The sequence below is a fragment of the Anarhichas minor genome, unplaced genomic scaffold (genome assembly GCF_050575085.1).
Source record: "Anarhichas minor isolate MPS153535 unplaced genomic scaffold, ASM5057508v1 ptg000005l, whole genome shotgun sequence".
Taxonomy (NCBI): Eukaryota; Metazoa; Chordata; class Actinopteri; order Perciformes; family Anarhichadidae; genus Anarhichas; species Anarhichas minor.
In genome coordinates, this window is record NW_027466451.1 from 3,942,501 (window position 1) to 3,968,515 (window position 26,015).

A 26,015-nucleotide genomic window follows, 5' to 3' on the forward strand; every position below is an offset into this window, starting at 1 on the left:
AAGTTTGTGTTGTTCGTCGCACAGTATCCACAGTATCACAGTATCCACAGTATCACAGTATCCACAGTATCCACATTATCCACAGTATCATAGTATCACAGTATCCACAGTATCACAGTATCCACATTATCCACAGTATCCACAGTATCATAGTATCACAGTATCCACAGTATCACAGTATCCACAGTATCACAGTATCCACAGTATCACAATATCCACAGTATCACAGTATCCACAGTATCACAGTATCCACAGTATCACAATATCCCAGTATCCACAGTATCACAGTATCCACATTATCACAGTATCACAGTATCACAGTATCACTGTATCCACAGTATCACAGTATCACAGTACCCACAGTATCCAAAGTATCACAGTTTCACAGTATCACAGTATCCACAGTATCACAGTATCCACAGTATCACAGTATCACTGTATCCACAGTATCCACAGTATCACAGTATCCACAGTATCCACAGTATCCACAGTATTACAGTATCCACAGTATCACAGTATCCACAGTATCCACATTATCACAGTATCCACAGTATCCACAGTATCCCAGTATCCACAGTATCCACAGTTTCCACATTATCACAGTATCCACAGTATCACAGTATCCACAGTATCCACAGTATCACAGAATCCACAGTATCCACAGTATCCACAGTATCACAGTATCACAGCATCCACAGAATCCACAGTATCCACAGTATCACAGTATCACAGTATCCACAGTATCACAGTATCACAATATCCACAGTATCCACAGTATCACAGTATCCACAGTATCACAGTATCCCAGTATCACAGTATCCGCAGTATCATAGTATCCACAGTATCACAGTATCCCCAGTATCCACAGTATCCACAGTATCCACAGTATCACAGTATCCACAGTATCACAGTATCCACAGTATCACAGTATCCACAGCTTCCACATTATCACAGTATCACAGTATCACAATATCCACAGTATCCACAGTATCCACAGTATCCACAGTATCCACAGTATCCACAGTATCACAGTATCACAGTATCCACAGTATCACAGTATCCACAGTATCCACAGTATCACAGTATCCACAGTATCACAGTATCCACAGTATCACAATATCCACAGTATCCACAGTATCCACAGTATCCACATTATCACAGTATCCACAGTATCCACAGTATCCACAGTATCCACAGTATCCACAGTATCACAGTATCCCCAGTATCCCCAGTATCCACAGTATCACAGTATCCACAGTATCCACAGTTTCCACATTATCACAGTATCACAGTATCCACAGTATCCACAGTATCCACAGTATCCACAGTATCACAGTATCCACAGTATCACAGTATCACAGTATCCACAGTATCCCAGTATCCACAGTATCCACAGTATCCACAGTATCACAGTATCACAGTATCACAGTATCCACAGTATCACAGTATCCACAGTATCACGGTATCCACAGTATCCACTGTATCACAGTATCCACAGTATCACAGTATCCACAATATCCACAGTATCCACAGTATCACAGTATCCACAGTATCACAATATCGCAGTATCCACAGTATCCACATTATCACAGTATCCACAGTATCACAGTATCCACAGTATCCACAGTATCCACAGTATCACAGTAGCACAGTATCACTGTATCCACAGTATCACAGTATCACAGTATCCACAGTATCACAGTATCACAGTTTCACAGTATCACAGTATCCACAGTATCCCCAGTATCCACAGTATCACAGTATCCACAGTTTCCACATTATCACAGTATCACAGTATCCACAGTATCCACAGTATCACAGTATCACAGTATCACAGTATCCACAGTATCCCAGTATCACAGTATCCACAGTATCACAGTATCCACATTATCCACAGTATCACAGTATCCACAGTATCCCAGTATCACAGTATCCACAGTATCACAGTATCCACATTATCCACAGTATCACAGTATCCACAGTATCCACATTATCACAGTATCCCCAGTATCCACAGTATCACAGTATCCACAGTATCACAGTATCCACAGTATCACAGTATCCACAGTATCCACAGCTTCCACATTATCACAGTATCCACAGTATCCACAGTATCCACAGTATCCACAGTAGCACAGTATCACTGTATCCACAGTATCCCAGTATCACAGTACCCACAGTATCCACAGTATCACAGTTTCACAGTATCACAGTATCACAGTATCCACAGTATCACAGTATCCACAGTATCACAGTATCACAGTATCCACAGTATCACAGTATCCACAGTATCCCCAGTATCCCCAGTATCCCCAGTATCCACAGTATCACAGTATCCACAGTATCCACAGTTTCCACATTATCACAGTATCACAGTATCCACAGTATCCACAGTATCACAGTATCCACAGTATCACAGTATCACAGTATCCACAGTATCCCAGTATCAACAGTATCACAGTATCCACAGTATCACAGTATCCACATTATCCACAGTATCACAGTATCCACAGTATCCACAGTATCACAGAATCCACAGTATCACAGTATCCACAGTATCCACATTATCACAGTATCCCCAGTATCCACAGTATCACAGTATCCACAGTATCCACAGTATCACAGTATCCACAGTATCACAGTATCCACAGTATCCACAGCTTCCACATTATCACAGTATCCACAGTATCCACAGTATCCACAGTATCCACAGTATCCACAGTATCCACAGTATCCACAGTATCCACAGTATCCACAGTATCACAGTATCCACAGTATCACAGTATCCACAGTATCCACAGTATCACAGTATCACAATATCCACAGTATCCACAGTATCACAGTATCCACAGTATCACAGTATCCACAATATCCACAGTATCACAGTATCCACAGTATCACTGTATCCACAGTATCACAGTACCCACAGTATCCACAGTATCACAGTATCACAGTTTCACAGTATCACAGTATCACAGTATCCACAGTATCACAGTATCCACGGTATCACAGTATCCACAGTATCACAGTATCACAGTATCCACAGTATCCCCAGTATCCCCAGTATCCACAGTATCACAGTATCCACAGTATCCACAGTTTCCACAGTATCACAGTATCCACAGTATCCACAGTATCCACATTATCACAGAATCCACAGTATCCACAGTATCCACAGTATCCACAGTATCACAGTATCACAGTATCACTGTATCCACAGTATCACAGTATCACAGTATCACAGTACCCACAGTATCCAAAGTATCACAGTTTCACAGTATCCACAGTATCACAGTATCCACAGTATCACAGTATCCACAGTATCACAGTATCCACAGTATCCACAGTATCACAGTATCCACAGTATCACAGTATCCACAATATCCACAGTATCCACAGTATCACAGTATCCACAGTATCACAATATCCCAGTATCCACAGTATCCACATTATCACAGTATCCACAGTATCACAGTATCCACAGTATCCACAGTATCCACAGTATCACAGTAGCACAGTATCACTGTATCCACAGTATCACAGTATCACAGTACCCACAGTATCCACAGTATCACAGTATCACAGTATCACAGTTTCACAGTATCACAGTATCACAGTATCACAGTATCCACAGTATCACAGTATCCACAGTATCCCCAGTATCCACAGTATCACAGTATCCACAGTATCCACAGTTTCCACATTATCACAGTATCACAGTATCCACAGTATCCACAGTATCACAGTATCCACAGTATCACAGTATCACAGTATCCACAGTATCCCAGTATCACAGTATCCACAGTATCACAGTATCCACAGTATCCACAGTATCACAGTATCCACAGTATCACAATATCCACAGTATCCACAGTATCACAGTATCACAGTATCCACAGTATCCCAGTATCCACAGTATCACAGTATCCACAGTATCCACATTATCACAGTATCCACAGTATCCACAGTATCACAGTATCCACAGTATCCACAGTATCACAGTATCCCCAGTATCCACAGTATCCACAGTATCACAGTATCCACAGTATCCACAGTTTCCACATTATCACAGTATCCACAGTATCCACAGTATCCACAGTATCACAGTATCCACAGTATCCACAGTATCACAGTATCCACAGTATCCACAGTATCCACAGTATCCACAGTATCCACAGTATCACAGTATCCACAGTATCCACAGTATCCACAGTATCACAGTATCACAGTATCCACAGTATCCACAGTATCCACAGTTTCCACATTATCACAGTATCACAGTATCCACAGTATCCACAGTATCCACAGTATCCACAGTATCACAGTATCCACAGTATCACAGTATCCACAGTATCCACATTATCACAGTATCACAGTATCCCAGTATCCACAGTATCCACAGTATCCACAGTATCACAGTATCACAGAATCCACAGTATCCACAGTATCCACAGTATCACAGTATCCACAGTATCTACAGTATCCACAGTATCACAGTATCCACAGTATCACAGTATCCACAGTATCACAGTATCACAGTATCCCAGTATCACAGTATCCCAGTATCCACAGTATCCACAGTATCACAGTATCACAGTATCCACAGTATCACAGTATCACAGTATCTACAGTATCTACAGTATCACAGTATCCACAGTATCCACAGTTTCCACATTATCACAGTATCACAGTATCCACAGTATCCACAGTATCCACAGTATCACAGTATCCACAGTATCACAGTATCACAGTATCCACAGTATCCACAGTATCCACAGTATCCACAGTATCACAGTATCACAGTATCACAGTATCCACAGTATCACAGTATCCACAGTATCACGGTATCCACAGTATCCACTGTATCACAGTATCCACAGTATCACAGTATCCACAATATCCACAGTATCCACAGTATCACAGTATCCACAGTATCACAATATCGCAGTATCCACAGTATCCACATTATCACAGTATCCACAGTATCACAGTATCCACAGTATCCACAGTATCCACAGTATCACAGTAGCACAGTATCACTGTATCCACAGTATCACAGTATCACAGTATCCACAGTATCACAGTATCACAGTTTCACAGTATCACAGTATCACAGTATCACAGTATCACAGTATCACAGTATCCACAGTATCCCCAGTATCCACAGTATCACAGTATCCACAGTTTCCACATTATCACAGTGTCACAGTATCCACAGTATCCACAGTATCACAGTATCACAGTATCACAGTATCCACAGTATCCCAGTATCACAGTATCCACAGTATCACAGTATCCACATTATCCACAGTATCACAGTATCCACAGTATCCCAGTATCACAGTATCCACAGTATCACAGTATCCACATTATCCACAGTATCACAGTATCCACAGTATCCACAGTATCACAGAATCCACAGTATCACAGTATCCACAGTATCCACATTATCACAGTATCCCCAGTATCCACAGTATCACAGTATCCACAGTATCACAGTATCCACAGTATCACAGTATCCACAGTATCCACAGCTTCCACATTATCACAGTATCCACAGTATCCACAGTATCCACAGTATCCACAGTATCCACAGTATCCACAGTAGCACAGTATCACTGTATCCACAGTATCCCAGTATCACAGTACCCACAGTATCCACAGTATCACAGTATCCACAGTATCACAGTATCACAGTATCCACAGTATCCCAGTATCCACAGTATCCACAGTATCCACAGTATCACAGTATCACAGTATCACAGTATCCACAGTATCACAGTATCCACAGTATCACGGTATCCACAGTATCCACTGTATCACAGTATCCACAGTATCACAGTATCCACAATATCCACAGTATCCACAGTATCACAGTATCCACAGTATCACAATATCGCAGTATCCACAGTATCCACATTATCACAGTATCCACAGTATCACAGTATCCACAGTATCCACAGTATCCACAGTATCACAGTAGCACAGTATCACTGTATCCACAGTATCACAGTATCACAGTATCCACAGTATCACAGTATCACAGTTTCACAGTATCACAGTATCACAGTATCACAGTATCACAGTATCCACAGTATCCCCAGTATCCACAGTATCACAGTATCCACAGTTTCCACATTATCACAGTATCACAGTATCCACAGTATCCACAGTATCACAGTATCACAGTATCCACAGTATCCCAGTATCACAGTATCCACAGTATCACAGTATCCACATTATCCACAGTATCACAGTATCCACAGTATCCCAGTATCACAGTATCCACAGTATCACAGTATCCACATTATCCACAGTATCACAGTATCCACAGTATCCACAGTATCACAGAATCCACAGTATCACAGTATCCACAGTATCCACATTATCACAGTATCCCCAGTATCCAGAGTATCACAGTATCCACAGTATCACAGTATCCACAGTATCACAGTATCCACAGTATCCACAGCTTCCACATTATCACAGTATCCACAGTATCCACAGTATCCACAGTATCCACAGTATCCACAGTAGCACAGTATCACTGTATCCACAGTATCCCAGTATCACAGTACCCACAGTATCCACAGTATCACAGTATCACAGTTTCACAGTATCACAGTATCACAGTATCCACAGTATCACAGTATCCACAGTATCACAGTATCCACAGTATCACAGTATCACAGTATCCACAGTATCCCCAGTATCCCCAGTATCCACAGTATCACAGTATCCACAGTATCCACAGTTTCCACATTATCACAGTATCACAGTATCCACAGTATCCACAGTATCACAGTATCCACAGTATCACAGTATCACAGTATCCACAGTATCCCAGTATCAACAGTATCACAGTATCCACAGTATCACAGTATCCACATTATCCACAGTATCACAGTATCCACAGTATCCACAGTATCACAGAATCCACAGTATCACAGTATCCACAGTATCCACATTATCACAGTATCCCCAGTATCCACAGTATCACAGTATCCACAGTATCACAGTATCCCCAGTATCCACAGTATCACAGTATCCACAGTATCCACAGTATCACAGTATCCACAGTATCTACAGTATCACAGTATCCACAGTATCACTGTATCCACAGTATCACAGTACCCACAGTATCCACAGTATCCACAGTATCCACAGTATCCACAGTATCCACAGTATCCACAGTATCACAGTATCCACAGTATCACAGTATCCACAGTATCCACAGTATCACAGTATCACAATATCCACAGTATCCACAGTATCACAGTATCCACAGTATCACAGTATCCACAGTATCCACAATATCCACAGTATCTACAGTATCACAGTATCCACAGTATCACTGTATCCACAGTATCACAGTACCCACAGTATCCACAGTATCACAGTATCACAGTTTCACAGTATCACAGTATCACAGTATCCACAGTATCACAGTATCCACAGTATCACAGTATCACAGTATCCACAGTATCCCCAGTATCCCCAGTATCCACAGTATCACAGTATCCACAGTATCCACAGTTTCCACAGTATCACAGTATCCACAGTATCCACATTATCACAGAATCCACAGTATCCACAGTATCCACAGTATCACAGTATCACAGTATCACAGTATCACTGTATCCACAGTATCACAGTATCACAGTATCACAGTACCCACAGTATCCAAAGTATCACAGTTTCACAGTATCCACAGTATCACAGTATCCACAGTATCCACAGTATCACAGTATCCACAGTATCACAGTATCCACAATATCCACAGTATCCACAGTATCACAGTATCCACAGTATCACAATATCCCAGTATCCACAGTATCCACATTATCACAGTATCCACAGTATCACAGTATCCACAGTATCCACAGTATCCACAGTATCACAGTAGCACAGTAGCACTGTATCCACAGTATCACAGTATCACAGTACCCACAGTATCCACAGTATCACAGTATCACAGTATCACAGTTTCACAGTATCACAGTATCACAGTATCACAGTATCCACAGTATCACAGTATCCCCAGTATCCACAGTATCACAGTATCCACAGTATCCACAGTTTCCACATTATCACAGTATCACAGTATCCACAGTATCCACAGTATCACAGTATCCACAGTATCACAGTATCATAGTATCCACAGTATCCCAGTATCACAGTATCCACAGTATCACAGTATCCACATTATCCACAGTATCACAGTATCCACAGTATCCACAGTATCACAGAATCCACAGTATCACAGTATCCACAGTATCCACATTATCACAGTATCCCCAGTATCCACAGTATCACAGTATCCGCAGTATCCACAGTATCACAGTATCCACAGTATCACAGTATCCACAGTATCCACAGCTTCCACATTATCACAGTATCCACAGTATCCACAGTATCCACAGTATCCACAGTAGCACAGTATCACTGTATCCACAGTATCACAGTATCACAGTACCCACAGTATCCACAGTATCACAGTATCACAGTTTCACAGTATCACAGTATCACAGTATCCACAGTATCACAGTATCACAGTATCCACAGTATCACAGTATCCACAGTATCCACAGTATCACAGTATCCACAGTATCACAGTATCCACAGTATCACAATATCCACAGTATCCACAGTATCACAGTATCCACAGTATCACAATATCCCAGTATCCACAGTATCACAGTATCCACAGTATCCACATTATCACAGTATCCACAGTATCCACAGTATCCACAGTATCACAGTATCACAGTATCCACAGTATCACAGTATCACAGTATCACAGTATCCACAGTATCCCCAGTATCCACAGTATCACAGTATCCACAGTATCACAGTATCCACAGTATCACAGTATCCACAGTATCACAGTATCCACAGCTTCCACATTATCACAGTATCACAGTATCACAATATCCACAGTATCCACAGTATCCACAGTATCACAGTATCCACAGTATCCACAGTATCACAGTATCACAGTATCCACAGTATCACAGTATCCACAGTATCCACAGTATCACAGTATCCACAGTATCCACAGTATCACAGTATCACAATATCCACAGTATCCACAGTATCCACAGTATCACAGTATCCACAGTATCACAATATCCACAGTATCCACAGTATCACAGTATCACAGTATCCACAGTATCCCAGTATCCACAGTATCACAGTATCCACAGTATCCACATTATCACAGTATCCACAGTATCCACAGTATCACAGTATCCACAGTATCCACAGTATCACAGTATCCCCAGTATCCACAGTATCCACAGTATCACAGTATCCACAGTATCCACAGTTTCCACATTATCACAGTATCACAGTATCCACAGTATCCACAGTATCCACAGTATCCACAGTATCACAGTATCCACAGTATCACAGTATCACAGTATCCACAGTATCCCAGTATCCACAGTATCCACAGTATCCACAGTATCACAGTATCCACAGTATCCACAGTATCCACAGTATCACAGTATCCACAGTATCACAGTATCACAGTATCCACAGTATCCCAGTATCCACAGTATCCACAGTATCCACAGTATCACAGTATCACAGTATCACAGTATCCACAGTATCACAGTATCCACAGTATCACGGTATCCACAGTATCCACTGTATCACAGTATCCACAGTATCACAGTATCCACAGTATCCACATTATCACAGTATCCCCAGTATCCACAGTATCACAGTATCCGCAGTATCCACAGTATCACAGTATCCACAGTATCACAGTATCCACAGTATCCACAGCTTCCACATTATCACAGTATCCACAGTATCCACAGTATCCACAGTATCCACAGTAGCACAGTATCACTGTATCCACAGTATCACAGTATCACAGTACCCACAGTATCCACAGTATCACAGTATCACAGTTTCACAGTATCACAGTATCACAGTATCCACAGTATCACAGTATCACAGTATCCACAGTATCACAGTATCCACAGTATCCACAGTATCACAGTATCCACAGTATCACAGTATCCACAGTATCACAATATCCACAGTATCCACAGTATCACAGTATCCACAGTATCACAATATCCCAGTATCCACAGTATCACAGTATCCACAGTATCCACATTATCACAGTATCCACAGTATCCACAGTATCCACAGTATCACAGTATCACAGTATCCACAGTATCACAGTATCACAGTATCCACAGTATCACAGTATCCACAGTATCCCCAGTATCCACAGTATCACAGTATCCACAGTATCACAGTATCCACAGTATCACAGTATCCACAGTATCACAGTATCCACAGCTTCCACATTATCACAGTATCACAGTATCACAATATCCACAGTATCCACAGTATCCACAGTATCACAGTATCCACAGTATCCACAGTATCACAGTATCACAGTATCCACAGTATCACAGTATCCACAGTATCCACAGTATCACAGTATCCACAGTATCCACAGTATCACAGTATCACAATATCCACAGTATCCACAGTATCCACAGTATCACAGTATCCACAGTATCACAATATCCACAGTATCCACAGTATCACAGTATCACAGTATCCACAGTATCCCAGTATCCACAGTATCACAGTATCCACAGTATCCACATTATCACAGTATCCACAGTATCCACAGTATCACAGTATCCACAGTATCCACAGTATCACAGTATCCACAGTATCCACATTATCACAGTATCCACAGTATCCACAGTATCACAGTATCCACAGTATCCACAGTATCACAGTATCCCCAGTATCCACAGTATCACAGTATCCACAGTATCCACAGTTTCCACATTATCACAGTATCACAGTATCCGCAGTATCCACAGTATCCACAGTATCCACAGTATCACAGTATCCACAGTATCACAGTATCACAGTATCCACAGTATCCCAGTATCCACAGTATCCACAGTATCACAGTATCCACAGTATCCACAGTATCCACAGTATCACAGTATCCACAGTATCACAGTATCACAGTATCCACAGTATCCCAGTATCCACAGTATCCACAGTATCCACAGTATCACAGTATCACAGTATCACAGTATCCACAGTATCACAGTATCCACAGTATCACGGTATCCACAGTATCCACTGTATCACAGTATCCACAGTATCACAGTATCCACAATATCCACAGTATCCACAGTATCACAGTATCCACAGTATCACAATATCGCAGTATCCACAGTATCCACATTATCACAGTATCCACAGTATCACAGTATCCACAGTATCCACAGTATCCACAGTATCACAGTAGCACAGTATCACTGTATCCACAGTATCACAGTATCACAGTATCCACAGTATCACAGTATCACAGTTTCACAGTATCACAGTATCACAGTATCACAGTATCACAGTATCCACAGTATCCCCAGTATCCACAGTATCACAGTATCCACAGTTTCCACATTATCACAGTATCACAGTATCCACAGTATCCACAGTATCACAGTATCACAGTATCACAGTATCCACAGTATCCCAGTATCCACAGTATCACAGTATCCACATTATCCACAGTATCACAGTATCCAAAGTATCCCAGTATCACAGTATCCACAGTATCACAGTATCCACATTATCCACAGTATCACAGTATCCACAGTATCCACAGTATCACAGAATCCACAGTATCACAGTATCCACAGTATCCACATTATCACAGTATCCCCAGTATCCACAGTATCACAGTATCCACAGTATCACAGTATCCACAGTATCACAGTATCCACAGTATCCACAGCTTCCACATTATCACAGTATCCACAGTATCCACAGTATCCACAGTATCCACAGTATCCACAGTATCCACAGTAGCACAGTATCACTGTATCCACAGTATCCCAGTATCACAGTACCCACAGTATCCACAGTATCACAGTATCACAGTTTCACAGTATCACAGTATCACAGTATCCACAGTATCACAGTATCCACAGTATCACAGTATCACAGTATCCACAGTATCACAGTATCCACAGTATCCCCAGTATCCCCAGTATCCCCAGTATCCACAGTATCACAGTATCCACAGTATCCACAGTTTCCACATTATCACAGTATCACAGTATCCACAGTATCCACAGTATCACAGTATCCACAGTATCACAGTATCACAGTATCCACAGTATCCCAGTATCAACAGTATCACAGTATCCACAGTATCACAGTATCCACATTATCCACAGTATCACAGTATCCACAGTATCCACAGTATCACAGAATCCACAGTATCACAGTATCCACAGTATCCACATTATCACAGTATCCCCAGTATCCACAGTATCACAGTATCCACAGTATCACAGTATCCACAGTATCACAGTATCCACAGTATCCACAGCTTCCACATTATCACAGTATCCACAGTATCCACAGTATCCACAGTATCACAGTATCCACAGTATCCACAGTATCCACAGTATCACAGTATCCACAGTATCACAGTATCCACAGTATCACAGTATCACAATATCCACAGTATCCACAGTATCACAGTATCCACAGTATCACAGTATCCACAGTATCCACAATATCCACAGTATCTACAGTATCACAGTATCCACAGTATCACTGTATCCACAGTATCACAGTACCCACAGTATCCACAGTATCACAGTATCACAGTTTCACAGTATCACAGTATCACAGTATCCACAGTATCACAGTATCCACAGTATCACAGTATCACAGTATCCACAGTATCCCCAGTATCCCCAGTATCCACAGTATCACAGTATCCACAGTATCCACAGTTTCCACAGTATCACAGTATCCACAGTATCCACAGTATCCACATTATCACAGAATCCACAGTATCCACAGTATCCACAGTATCACAGTATCACAGTATCACAGTATCACTGTATCCACAGTATCACAGTATCACAGTATCACAGTACCCACAGTATCCAAAGTATCACAGTTTCACAGTATCCACAGTATCACAGTATCCACAGTATCACAGTATCCACAGTATCACAGTATCCACAGTATCCACAGTATCACAGTATCCACAGTATCACAGTATCCACAATATCCACAGTATCCACAGTATCACAGTATCCACAGTATCACAATATCCCAGTATCCACAGTATCCACATTATCACAGTATCCACAGTATCACAGTATCCACAGTATCCACAGTATCCACAGTATCACAGTAGCACAGTATCACTGTATCCACAGTATCACAGTATCACAGTACCCACAGTATCCACAGTATCACAGTATCACAGTATCACAGTTTCACAGTATCACAGTATCACAGTATCACAGTATCCACAGTATCACAGTATCCACAGTATCCCCAGTATCCACAGTATCACAGTATCCACAGTTTCCACATTATCACAGTATCACAGTATCCACAGTATCCACAGTATCACAGTATCCACAGTATCACAGTATCCACAGTAGCACAGTATCACTGTATCCACAGTATCCCAGTATCACAGTACCCACAGTATCCACAGTATCACAGTATCACAGTTTCACAGTATCACAGTATCACAGTATCCACAGTATCACAGTATCCACAGTATCACAGTATCACAGTATCCACAGTATCACAGTATCCACAGTATCCCCAGTATCCCCAGTATCCCCAGTATCCACAGTATCACAGTATCCACAGTATCCACAGTTTCCACATTATCACAGTATCACAGTATCCACAGTATCCACAGTATCACAGTATCCACAGTATCACAGTATCACAGTATCCACAGTATCCCAGTATCAACAGTATCACAGTATCCACAGTATCACAGTATCCACATTATCCACAGTATCACAGTATCCACAGTATCCACAGTATCACAGAATCCACAGTATCACAGTATCCACAGTATCCACATTATCACAGTATCCCCAGTATCCACAGTATCACAGTATCCACAGTATCACAGTATCCACAGTATCACAGTATCCACAGTATCCACAGCTTCCACATTATCACAGTATCCACAGTATCCACAGTATCCACAGTATCCACAGTATCCACAGTATCCACAGTATCCACAGTATCACAGTATCCACAGTATCACAGTATCCACAGTATCCACAGTATCACAGTATCACAATATCCACAGTATCCACAGTATCACAGTATCCACAGTATCACAGTATCCACAGTATCCACAATATCCACAGTATCTACAGTATCACAGTATCCACAGTATCACTGTATCCACAGTATCACAGTACCCACAGTATCCACAGTATCACAGTATCACAGTTTCACAGTATCACAGTATCACAGTATCCACAGTATCACAGTATCCACAGTATCACAGTATCCACAGTATCACAGTATCACAGTATCACAGTATCCACAGTATCCCCAGTATCCACAGTATCCACAGTATCACAGTATCCACAGTATCCACAGTTTCCACAGTATCACAGTATCCACAGTATCCACAGTATCCACATTATCACAGAATCCACAGTATCCACAGTATCCACAGTATCACAGTATCACAGTATCACAGTATCACTGTATCCACAGTATCACAGTATCACAGTATCACAGTACCCACAGTATCCAAAGTATCACAGTTTCACAGTATCCACAGTATCACAGTATCCACAGTATCACAGTATCCACAGTATCACAGTATCCACAGTATCCACAGTATCACAGTATCCACAGTATCACAGTATCCACAATATCCACAGTATCCACAGTATCACAGTATCCACAGTATCACAATATCCCAGTATCCACAGTATCCACATTATCACAGGATCCACAGTATCACAGTATCCACAGTATCCACAGTATCCACAGTATCACAGTAGCACAGTATCACTGTATCCACAGTATCACAGTATCACAGTACCCACAGTATCCACAGTATCACAGTATCACAGTATCACAGTTTCACAGTATCACAGTATCACAGTATCACAGTATCCACAGTATCACAGTATCCACAGTATCCACAGCATCACAGTATCCACAGTATCCACAGTTTCCACATTATCACAGTATCACAGTATCCACAGTATCCACAGTATCACAGTATCCACAGTATCACAGTATCACAGTATCCACAGTATCACAGTATCCACAGTATCCACAGTTTCCACATTATCACAGTATCACAGTATCCACAGTATCCACAGTATCACAGTATCCACAGTATCACAGTATCACAGTATCCACAGTATCCCAGTATCACAGTATCCACAGTATCACAGTATCCACATTATCCACAGTATCACAGTATCCACAGTATCCACAGTATCACAGAATCCACAGTATCACAGTATCCACAGTATCCACATTATCACAGTATCCCCAGTATCCACATTATCACAGTATCCACAGTATCCACAGTATCCACAGTATCCACAGTAGCACAGTATCACTGTATCCACAGTATCACAGTATCACAGTACCCACAGTATCCACAGTATCACAGTATCACAGTTTCACAGTATCACAGTATCACAGTATCCACAGTATCACAGTATCCACAGTATCACAGTATCCACAGTATCACAGTATCCACAGTATCCCCAGTATCCCCAGTATCCCCAGTATCCACAGTATCACAGTATCACAGTATCCACAGTATCCACATTATCACAGTATCCACAGTATCACAGTATCACAGTTTCACAGTATCACAGTATCACAGTATCCACAGTATCACAGTATCCACAGTATCCACAGTATCACAGTATCACAGTATCCACAGTATCACAGTATCCACAGTATCCCCAGTATCCCCAGTATCCACAGTATCACAGTATCCACAGTTTCCACAGTATCACAGTATCCACAGTATCCACAGTATCCACATTATCACAGTATCCACAGTATCCACAGTATCACAGTATCACAGTATCACTGTATCCACAGTATCACAGTATCACAGTACCCACAGTATCCAAAGTATCACAGTTTCACAGTATCCACAGTATCACAGTATCCACAGTATCACAGTATCCACAGTATCACAGTATCACAGTATCCCCAGTATCCACAGTATCCACAGTATCACAGTATCACAGTTTCACAGTATCACAGTATCACAGTATCCACAGTATCACAGTATCCACAGTATCACAGTATCACAGTATCCACAGTATCACAGTATCCACAGTATCCCCAGTATCCCCAGTATCCCCAGTATCCACAGTATCACAGTATCACAGTATCCACAGTATCCACATTATCACAGTATCACAGTATCCACAGTATCCACAGTATCACAGTATCACAGTTTCACAGTATCACAGTATCACAGTATCCACAGTATCACAGTATCCACAGTATCACAGTATCACAGTATCCACAGTATCACAGTATCCACAGTATCCCCAGTATCCCCAGTATCCACAGTATCACAGTATCCACAGTATCCACAGTTTCCACAGTATCACAGTATCCACAGTATCCACAGTATCCACATTATCACAGAATCCACAGTATCCACAGTATCCACAGTATCACAGTATCACAGTATCACTGTATCCACAGTATCACAGTATCACAGTATCACAGTACTCACAGTATCCAAAGTATCACAGTTTCACAGTATCCACAGTATCACAGTATCCACAATATCACAGTATCCACAGTATCACAGTATCCACAGTATCCCCAGTATCCACAGTATCACAGTATCCACAGTATCCACAGTTTCCACAGTGTCACATTATCACAGTATCACAGTATCCACAGTATCACAGTGTCCACAGTATCCACAGTATTACAGTATCCACAGTATCACAGTATCCACAGTATCACAGTATCCACAGTATCCACAGTATCCACATTATCACAGTATCCACAGTATCACAGTATCCACATTATCCCAGTATCCACAGTATCCACAGTTTCCACATTATCACAGTATCACAGTATCCACAGTATCCACAGTATCCACAGTATCCACAGTATCCACAGTATCACAGTATCCACAGTATCACAGTATCCACAGTATCACAGTATCCACAGTATCCCAGTATCCACAGTATCCACAGTATCACAGTATCACAGTATCCACAGTATCCACAGTATCACAGTATCCACAGTATCACAATATCCACAGTATCCACAGTATCACAGTATCCACAGTATCCCAGTATCACAGTATCCCAGTATCCCAGTATCACAGTATCCGCAGTATCACAGTATCCACAGTATCCACAGTATCCGCAGTATCACAGTATCCACAGTATCACAGTATCCCCAGTATCCACAGTATCACAGTATCCACAGTATCCACAGTATCACAGTATCCACAGTATCACAGTATCCACAGTATCACAGTATCACAGTATCCACAGTATCACAGTATCCACAGCTTCCACATTATCACAGTATCACAGTATCCACAGTATCCACAGTATCCACAGTATCACAGTATCCACAGTATCCACAGTATCCACAGTATCCACAGTATCCACAGTATCCACAGTATCACAGTATCACAGTATCCACAGTATCCACAGTTTCCACATTATCACAGTATCACAGTATCCACAGTATCCACAGTATCCACAGTATCCACAGTATCACAGTATCCACAGTATCACAGTATCCACAGTATCCACATTATCACAGTATCACAGTATCCCAGTATCCACAGTATCCACAGTATCCACAGTATCACAGTATCACAGAATCCACAGTATCCACAGTATCCACAGTATCACAGTATCCACAGTATCTACAGTATCCACAGTATCACAGTATCCACAGTATCACAGTATCCACAGTATCACAGTATCACAGTATCCCAGTATCACAGTATCCCAGTATCCACAGTATCCACAGTATCACAGTATCACAGTATCCACAGTATCACAGTATCACAGTATCTACAGTATCTACAGTATCACAGTATCCACAGTATCCACAGTTTCCACATTATCACAGTATCACAGTATCCACAGTATCCACAGTATCCACAGTATCACAGTATCCACAGTATCACAGTATCACAGTATCCACAGTATCCCAGTATCCACAGTATCCACAGTATCCACAGTATCACAGTATCACAGTATCCACAGTATCACAGTATCCACAGTATCACGGTATCCACAGTATCCACTGTATCACAGTATCCACAGTATCACAGTATCCACAATATCCACAGTATCCACAGTATCACAGTATCCACAGTATCACAATATCGCAGTATCCACAGTATCCACATTATCACAGTATCCACAGTATCACAGTATCCACAGTATCCACAGTATCCACAGTATCACAGTAGCACAGTATCACTGTATCCACAGTATCACAGTATCCACAGTATCACAGTATCACAGTTTCACAGTATCACAGTATCACAGTATCACAGTATCCACAGTATCCCCAGTATCCACAGTATCACAGTATCCACAGTTTCCACATTATCACAGTATCACAGTATCCACAGTATCCACAGTATCACAGTATCACAGTATCACAGTATCCACAGTATCCCAGTATCACAGTATCCACAGTATCACAGTATCCACATTATCCACAGTATCACAGTATCCACAGTATCCCAGTATCACAGTATCCACAGTATCACAGTATCCACATTATCCACAGTATCACAGTATCCACAGTATCCACAGTATCACAGAATCCACAGTATCACAGTATCCACAGTATCCACATTATCACAGTATCCCCAGTATCCACATTATCACAGTATCCACAGTATCCACAGTATCCACAGTATCCACAGTAGCACAGTATCACTGTATCCACAGTATCACAGTATCACAGTACCCACAGTATCCACAGTATCACAGTATCACAGTTTCACAGTATCACAGTATCACAGTATCCACAGTATCACAGTATCCACAGTATCACAGTATCCACAGTATCACAGTATCCACAGTATCCCCAGTATCCCCAGTATCCCCAGTATCCACAGTATCACAGTATCACAGTATCCACAGTATCCACATTATCACAGTATCACAGTATCCACAGTATCACAGTATCACAGTTTCACAGTATCACAGTATCACAGTATCCACAGTATCACAGTATCCACAGTATCCACAGTATCACAGTATCACAGTATCCACAGTATCACAGTATCCACAGTATCCCCAGTATCCCCAGTATCCACAGTATCACAGTATCCACAGTTTCCACAGTATCACAGTATCCACAGTATCCACAGTATCCACATTATCACAGTATCCACAGTATCCACAGTATCACAGTATCACAGTATCACTGTATCCACAGTATCACAGTATCACAGTACCCACAGTATCCAAAGTATCACAGTTTCACAGTATCCACAGTATCACAGTATCACAGTATCCACAGTATCACAGTATCACAGTATCCCCAGTATCCACAGTATCCACAGTATCACAGTATCACAGTTTCACAGTATCACAGTATCACAGTATCCACAGTATCACAGTATCCACAGTATCACAGTATCACAGTATCCACAGTATCACAGTATCCACAGTATCCCCAGTATCCCCAGTATCCCCAGTATCCACAGTATCACAGTATCACAGTATCCACAGTATCCACATTATCACAGTATCACAGTATCCACAGTATCCACAGTATCACAGTATCACAGTTTCACAGTATCACAGTATCACAGTATCCACAGTATCACAGTATCCACAGTATCACAGTATCACAGTATCCACAGTATCACAGTATCCACAGTATCCCCAGTATCCCCAGTATCCACAGTATCACAGTATCCACAGTATCCACAGTTTCCACAGTATCACAGTATCCACAGTATCCACAGTATCCACATTATCACAGAATCCACAGTATCCACAGTATCCACAGTATCACAGTATCACAGTATCACTGTATCCACAGTATCACAGTATCACAGTATCACAGTACTCACAGTATCCAAAGTATCACAGTTTCACAGTATCCACAGTATCACAGTATCCACAATATCACAGTATCCACAGTATCACAGTATCCACAGTATCCCCAGTATCCACAGTATCACAGTATCCACAGTATCCACAGTTTCCACAGTGTCACATTATCACAGTATCACAGTATCCACAGTATCACAGTGTCCACAGTATCCACAGTATTACAGTATCCACAGTATCACAGTATCCACAGTATCACAGTATCCACAGTATCCACAGTATCCACATTATCACAGTATCCACAGTATCACAGTATCCACATTATCCCAGTATCCACAGTATCCACAGTTTCCACATTATCACAGTATCACAGTATCCACAGTATCCACAGTATCCACAGTATCCACAGTATCCACAGTATCACAGTATCCACAGTATCACAGTATCCACAGTATCACAGTATCCACAGTATCCCAGTATCCACAGTATCCACAGTATCACAGTATCACAGTATCCACAGTATCCACAGTATCACAGTATCCACAGTATCACAATATCCACAGTATCCACAGTATCACAGTATCCACAGTATCCCAGTATCACAGTATCCCAGTATCCCAGTATCACAGTATCCGCAGTATCACAGTATCCACAGTATCCACAGTATCCGCAGTATCACAGTATCCACAGTATCACAGTATCCCCAGTATCCACAGTATCACAGTATCCACAGTATCCACAGTATCACAGTATCCACAGTATCACAGTATCCACAGTATCACAGTATCACAGTATCCACAGTATCACAGTATCCACAGCTTCCACATTATCACAGTATCACAGTATCCACAGTATCCACAGTATCCACAGTATCACAGTATCCACAGTATCCACAGTATCCACAGTATCCACAGTATCCACAGTATCCACAGTATCCACAGTATCACAGTATCCACAGTATCCACAGTTTCCACATTATCACAGTATCACAGTATCCACAGTATCCACAGTATCCACAGTATCCACAGTATCACAGTATCCACAGTATCACAGTATCCACAGTATCCACATTATCACAGTATCACAGTATCCCAGTATCCACAGTATCCACAGTATCCACAGTATCACAGTATCACAGAATCCACAGTATCCACAGTATCCACAGTATCACAGGATCCACAGTATCTACAGTATCCACAGTATCACAGTATCCACAGTATCACAGTATCCCAGTATCACAGTATCCCAGTATCCACAGTATCCACAGTATCACAGTATCACAGTATCCACAGTATCACAGTATCACAGTATCTACAGTATCTACAGTATCACAGTATCCACAGTATCCACAGTTTCCACATTATCACAGTATCACAGTATCCACAGTATCCACAGTATCCACAGTATCACAGTATCCACAGTATCACAGTATCACAGTATCCACAGTATCCCAGTATCCACAGTATCCACAGTATCCACAGTATCACAGTATCACAGTATCCACAGTATCACAGTATCCACAGTATCACGGTATCCACAGTATCCACTGTATCACAGTATCCACAGTATCACAGTATCCACAATATCCACAGTATCCACAGTATCACAGTATCCACAGTATCACAATATCGCAGTATCCACAGTATCCACATTATCACAGTATCCACAGTATCACAGTATCCACAGTATCCACAGTATCCACAGTATCACAGTAGCACAGTATCACTGTATCCACAGTATCACAGTATCACAGTATCCACAGTATCACAGTATCACAGTTTCACAGTATCACAGTATCACAGTATCACAGTATCACAGTATCCACAGTATCCCCAGTATCCACAGTATCACAGTATCCACAGTTTCCACATTATCACAGTATCACAGTATCCACAGTATCCACAGTATCACAGTATCACAGTATCACAGTATCCACAGTATCCCAGTATCACAGTATCCACAGTATCACAGTATCCACATTATCCACAGTATCACAGTATCCACAGTATCCCAGTATCACAGTATCCACAGTATCACAGTATCCACATTATCCACAGTATCACAGTATCCACAGTATCCACAGTATCACAGAATCCACAGTATCACAGTATCCACAGTATCCACATTATCACAGTATCCCCAGTATCCACAGTATCACAGTATCCACAGTATCACAGTATCCACAGTATCACAGTATCCACAGTATCCACAGCTTCCACATTATCACAGTATCCATAGTATCCACAGTATCCACAGTATCCACAGTATCCACAGTATCCACAGTAGCACAGTATCACTGTATCCACAGTATCCCAGTATCACAGTACCCACAGTATCCACAGTATCACAGTATCACAGTTTCACAGTATCACAGTATCACAGTATCCACAGTATCACAGTATCCACAGTATCACAGTATCACAGTATCCACAGTATCACAGTATCCACAGTATCCCCAGTATCCCCAGTATCCACAGTATCACAGTATCCACAGTATCCACAGTTTCCACATTATCACAGTATCACAGTATCCACAGTATCCACAGTATCACAGTATCCACAGTATCACAGTATCACAGTATCCACAGTATCCCAGTATCAACAGTATCACAGTATCCACAGTATCACAGTATCCACATTATCCACAGTATCACAGTATCCACAGTATCCACAGTATCACAGAATCCACAGTATCACAGTATCCACAGTATCCACATTATCACAGTATCCCCAGTATCCCCAGTATCCACAGTATCACAGTATCCACAGTATCACAGTATCCACAGTATCACAGTATCCACAGTATCCACAGCTTCCACATTATCACAGTATCCACAGTATCCACAGTATCCACAGTATCCACAGTATCCACAGTATCCACAGTATCACAGTATCCACAGTATCCACAGTATCCACAGTATCACAGTATCCACAGTATCACAGTATCCACAGTATCCACAGTATCACAGTATCACAATATCCACAGTATCCACAGTATCACAGTATCCACAGTATCACAGTATCCACAGTATCCACAATATCCACAGTATCTACAGTATCACAGTATCCACAGTATCACTGTATCCACAGTATCACAGTACCCACAGTATCCACAGTATCACAGTATCACAGTTTCACAGTATCACAGTATCACAGTATCCACAGTATCCACAGTATCACAGTATCCACAGTATCACAGTATCACAGTATCCACAGTATCCCCAGTATCCCCAGTATCCACAGTATCACAGTATCCACAGTATCCACAGTTTCCACAGTATCACAGTATCCACAGTATCCACAGTATCCACATTATCACAGAATTCACAGTATCCACAGTATCCACAGTATCACAGTATCACAGTATCACAGTATCACAGTATCCACAGTATCACAGTATCACAGTATCACAGTACCCACAGTATCCAAAGTATCACAGTTTCACAGTATCCACAGTATCACAGTATCCACAGTATCACAGTATCCACAGTATCCACAGTATCACAGTATCCACAGTATCACAGTATCCACAATATCCACAGTATCCACAGTATCACAGTATCCACAGTATCACAATATCCCAGTATCCACAGTATCCACATTATCACAGTATCCACAGTATCACAGTATCCACAGTATCCACAGTATCCACAGTATCACAGTAGCACAGTATCACTGTATCCACAGTATCACAGTATCACAGTACCCACAGTATCCACAGTATCACAGTATCACAGTATCACAGTTTCACAGTATCACAGTATCACAGTATCACAGTATCCACAGTATCACAGTATCCACAGTATCCCCAGTATCCACAGTATCACAGTCTCCACAGTATCCACAGTTTCCACATTATCACAGTATCACAGTATCCACAGTATCCACAGTATCACAGTATCCACAGTATCACAGTATCACAGTATCCACAGTATCCCAGTATCACAGTATCCACAGTATCACAGTATCCACATTATCCACAGTATCACAGTATCCACAGTATCCACAGTATCACAGAATCCACAGTATCACAGTATCCACAGTATCCACATTATCACAGTATCCCCAGTATCCACAGTATCACAGTATCCGCAGTATCCACAGTATCACAGTATCCACAGTATCACAGTATCCACAGTATCCACAGCTTCCACATTATCACAGTATCCACAGTATCCACAGTATCCACAGTATCCACAGTAGCACAGTATCACTGTATCCACAGTATCACAGTATCACAGTACCCACAGTATCCACAGTATCACAGTATCACAGTTTCACAGTATCACAGTATCCACAGTATCACAGTATCCACAGTATCACAGTATCACAGTATCCACAGTATCACAGTATCCACAGTATCCCCAGTATCCCCAGTATCCCCAGTATCCACAGTATCACAGTATCACAGTATCCACAGTATCCACATTATCACAGTATCACAGTATCCACAGTATCCACAGTATCACAGTATCACAGTTTCACAGTATCACAGTATCACAGTATCCACAGTATCACAGTATCCACAGTATCACAGTATCACAGTATCCACAGTATCCCAGTATCAACAGTATCACAGTATCCACAGTATCACAGTATCCACATTATCCACAGTATCACAGTATCCACAGTATCCACAGTATCACAGAATCCACAGTATCACAGTATCCACAGTATCCCAGTATCAACAGTATCACAGTATCCACAGTATCACAGTATCCACATTATCCACAGTATCACAGTATCCACAGTATCCACAGTATCACAGAATCCACAGTATCACAGTATCCACAGTATCCACAGTATCCACAATATCCACAGTATCTACAGTATCACAGTATCCACAGTATCACTGTATCCACAGTATCACAGTACCCACAGTATCCACAGTATCACAGTATCACAGTTTCACAGTATCACAGTATCACAGTATCCACAGTATCACAGTATCCACAGTATCACAGTATCCACAGTATCACAGTATCACAGTATCCACAGTATCCCCAGTATCCCCAGTATCCACAGTATCACAGTATCCACAGTATCCACAGTTTCCACAGTATCACAGTATCCACAGTATCCACAGTATCCACATTATCACAGAATCCACAGTATCCACAGTATCCACAGTATCACAGTATCACAGTATCACAGTATCCACAGTATCACAGTATCACAGTATCACAGTACCCACAGCATCCAAAGTATCACAGTTTCACAGTATCCACAGTATCACAGTATCCACAGTATCACAGTATCCACAGTATCCACAGTATCACAGTATCACAGTATCCACAATATCCACAGTATCCACAGTATCACAGTATCCACAGTATCACAATATCCCAGTATCCACAGTATCCACATTATCACAGTATCCACAGTATCACAGTATCCACAGTATCCACAGTATCCACAGTATCACAGTAGCACAGTATCACTGTATCCACAGTATCACAGTATCACAGTACCCACAGTATCCACAGTATCACAGTATCACAGTTTCACAGTATCACAGTATCACAGTATCCACAGTATCACAGTATCCACAGTATCCCCAGTATCCACAGTATCACAGTATCCACAGTATCCACAGTTTCCACATTATCACAGTAGCACAGTATCCACAGTATCCACAGTATCACAGTATCCACAGTATCACAGTATCACAGTATCCACAGTATCCCAGTATCACAGTATCCACAGTATCACAGTATCCACATTATCCACAGTATCACAGTATCCACAGTATCCACAGTATCACAGAATCCACAGGATTACAGTATCCACAGTATCCACATTATCACAGTATCCCCAGTATCCACAGTATCACAGTATCCGCAGTATCCACAGTATCACAGTATCCACAGTATCACAGTATCCACAGTATCCACAGCTTCCACATTATCACAGTATCCACAGTATCCACAGTATCCACAGTAGCACAGTATCACTGTATCCACAGTATCACAGTACCCACAGTATCCACAGTATCACAGTATCACAGTTTCACAGTATCACAGTATCCACAGTATCACAGTATCCACAGTATCACAGTATCACAGTATCCACAGTATCACAGTATCCACAGTATCCCCAGTATCCCCAGTATCC

At 41.6% G+C, this 26,015-nt stretch overlaps 1 protein-coding gene across 1 annotated transcript in view; it reads left to right on the forward strand.

Annotated features, from left to right (window-relative positions):
* Nucleotides 1-26,015, forward strand: part of ces3 (carboxylesterase 3) — a 50,725-nt gene that overhangs the window by 2,937 nt on the left and 21,773 nt on the right.